Source organism: Chrysochloris asiatica, unplaced genomic scaffold, assembly GCF_000296735.1.
Source record: "Chrysochloris asiatica unplaced genomic scaffold, ChrAsi1.0 scaffold00384, whole genome shotgun sequence".
NCBI classification, from domain to species: Eukaryota; Metazoa; Chordata; class Mammalia; order Afrosoricida; family Chrysochloridae; genus Chrysochloris; species Chrysochloris asiatica.
The window spans coordinates 222362-225776 of NW_006408902.1; the positions used below are offsets into that span (position 1 = coordinate 222362).

Genomic DNA, 3415 nt, shown 5'->3' on the forward strand with positions numbered 1-3415 from the left:
AGACCACAGAAGAATTGATACTTTTGAGTTATGGTGTTGGAGGAGAATATTGAAAGTGCCATGAGATGCCAAAAGAACCAATAGATCTATTTTAGAAGAAGTGCAGCCAGAGTGCTCCTTGGAGGCCAACATAACCAAATTTCATCTCTCATACTTCAGACATATTGTCAGGAGGGACCAGTCACTGAAGAAGGATATCATATTTGGTAAGGTGGAGGGTCAGAGGAAAAAAGGAAGAGCCCCAGTGAGATAGATTGGCAAAGTGGCAGCATCAATGGGCTGAAGCATGGCAACAATTGTGAGGTTGGCCCAGGCCCGGGCAGTGTTTCGTTCTGTTGTACATAGGGTCACTATGAGTCGGTACCGACTTGATGGCACCTACCACCAACAACAACAATTCTGGCATTAACTGGGAATCAAAGTGGACCATTTTGGAGGTCTTGATTTAAGGGGCAGAGTTGCCAGAATTTTGTCACAACATTCTTACAGTCTATAGTTAAGTCTCACTGTGAAAAACTTTACGTTCTCCCTGTTTCAGAAGAAATATAAATTCAGGTACAAGATTATAATACAAAATGTGCTGTTTTGTATATTACTACTTTTGACTACTGGAAATCTGACTAAATATTAAAATTACAGAATGTGTCACTTGTTATTTATAAAGAAGTGGTATTAAAGTAGACTGTGATAAACTCAAATCTTACAACTACTACCAGAGTCATAAACCTTCTAAATTCTGGACTTCCCAGCTATGCCACCCTAGGCTCGAAGACTCTCTCTCCTCCAAGAGGACACAAAGTGGTTCTGGACCCCACAGAATGCAAGGAGGAAAATTAACTGTGTTTAAGTTAAAGTAAGTCAAAATTCCAACCACATTTCCATGTGAGTCAACTCTACTTAATAGGTCATAGGCGAGCAATTCACTTTTGGAAGCAGGAACAGGAGACTTTTGGGTTACCAATTGTTTCCACAGAAATCATAACCATTCCTGCTGCAAACACTTTTAGGAGAGCTTCAGGTTTGGAGTCTGTATTGCCAGGAGCTTTTAAGCTCTGGGCCAAACCAGGGGCACCGAAGCCACCAGATACAGGAAAGCTCATTTTAACCCAAGCTCAAGCAATAGCCCTAATGTTGTAAAAGCTCAGAAGAGAGTTATCTTTTTACTTACTATTTAGAGAACTTTGGGGTTCTCTCCAGGGATGATGAAATCGAGGCCTACACTAGGGAAAGCACTCTGGTGTTAGCACCCAGAAAATTCTCTTTCTCTTAGCCACTTGAGTTGCCCCTCACTGAGCAAGTCAACACATATGTGATAGGAAGAGTTTCTAAGTGGCATAGTTAGGTAAATCTGAAACGTTAGATCTTGAAGTGACCTTACATAATGAAATAGCCTCATTCAAACACAAAACTAAATGCATTAATAAGAATCATTAATGACTAAGTGTTTATTCTTTAATTTAGACAGTGACTCAGAACTCTAGAGTCATTATTATACCTTATATCCAAAGACAGTGGGGTGTCTAAGAGATGGCATATACAGACTGAACCCCAATCTCCAACCCAAGACTGCTCTCCTTCGGTAAAGAGCAGCAACCTTTTCCAACCTCTGGAGTCAATCTTGATATCTCCCCCTCTCACACAGACACAAGCAATCCATCCCAAATCCTCTGGGCTTTACATTCTAAACAGAGCTCCTCAGTCCCTTCACTGCAGCCCTGATGAAGCCTCCAGTACCTCCTGCCATGATTGTTGTTGTTGTTGTTGTTAAGTGCCATCGAGTCAGGTCTGACCCCTAGCGACCCTGTATAGGGTTTCCGAGGAGCAGCTGGTAAACTTGAACCACCAACTCTGCTGTTCAAACCAACTTTGCAGTCCAGTGCACTAACCCACAGCACCACACCAGGACTCCACCTTGATTTCAGCAATTTAAATAAAATCACGCAGCTGCCATTGAGTTGGTTCTGACTCATGACAACTGTTGTGTGTGTGTTAGAGGAGAATTGTACTTAGGGGGTTTTCAGTGGCTTTGTTTTCAGAAGTGAATCTCCAAGCCTTTCTCCAAGGTACCTCTTGGTGGACTTGAACTTCCAAACATTTGGTTCATTGCTGAATGCATAAAATGTTTGCATTACCAAGGGATTTCAACAGTTCCCATCTTTTCCCCACAGTCTACCTCCAACATAGCAGCCAGAGGAATTCTGTTCAGTCGGATGTGACTCTTGCTCAGAACGCTTCAGCGATGTCCCATCTAGCTCAGAGTAAATTGAGTCCTAATCCTATAGCAACCACTCTCCCCCTTGCTGACTTCACTCCAGCCACTAGGCTGCCGGGCTGTTCCCTGAACACTGCACAGTGCTCCCACCTCAAGAACTTTGAAGAAGTCAAGCGATTTTCTGTGCTGTTTTGTCATTTTCACTGCTGTGTCCCCTGCACTTGGGAATACTAGGGTAGAGGAAGGCATATACTAAGTACACAAGAGTGTTTGGTTAAATAAGAATACTGAATGGCACACGCCCTGTAAGCTGCTTTCATTACTTGCATTTTACAAATGGGGAAACAGACAAGAGGTTTAAGGATGTGAACTGTTGTTGACAATTAGTGGCAGAGCCAGAATTCAGGTCCAGGCAGGGTAGTTGACAGAGGACAGACTTTTAGCCAAGTGGTCTATCCAATCCTCACTCCAATCAAGACAGTTTTCACTCAATCACATCTGGGGCAGTGGGAAGCCTTTCATAAACAGTCTGCCTCCATGACTAAGAGCTCACTTTCAAAAGCAAAAATCTCAATGTTTATAGGGTTAGGCTGGCCTAAATCACAAATGTTTCAAAAACTTTAACCTTGTGGACAGGGAGACAGGGTCTGTTACTGGGCTTCTAGTCATCCAAGCCACTTCTGAAATGCTGGGAATGTGGGGTCAGTGTAGCAAACCCATCTCTGGAAATTCTGCTTGGAGCAGGCCAAGGAATCTCACCTAATAGGGAGAAAGCATGCAGGCACGCCATCCGGGAATTACTTCTAGGAGAGTCCAAGAGAGCATCTTCTCCCCTCAAGCTACAGTGAGGACAGATCCCTGAGACACTGGGCACCAGGCAAGGGGGTCTACCCTCCTCTGGATGCATTTCCAGGCTCCCACCTCCAGGACACAGGGCTCCTTATCACAACACACACAACAGAAAGTGCATGGAACAAACGTAAACCTAAAGCTATTAAGAAAACAGCCAGACTGTCTTTTGAATCTTGTTTTCCTTGCATTACATTATAAAATAGACACTGGAGGGGGAAAGGAATAACCAGAAATATTACCACAGAAAGCTCGTAAGTCCATCTTCTGCCTATAACTGATTGGAATACCTAAAATGGGGCTACAACGTGCCCAGTGAAGGAGGCTTCCTGTGGAGCCTCTGCAATACATAAG

General features: G+C 43.6%; 1 protein-coding gene across 1 annotated transcript in view; it reads right to left on the reverse strand.

The window, feature by feature from the left end:
• Positions 1–3415, reverse strand: part of SYNM (synemin, intermediate filament protein) — a 45608-nt gene that overhangs the window by 38388 nt on the left and 3805 nt on the right. The gene's annotated exons all lie outside the window — the stretch shown is intronic.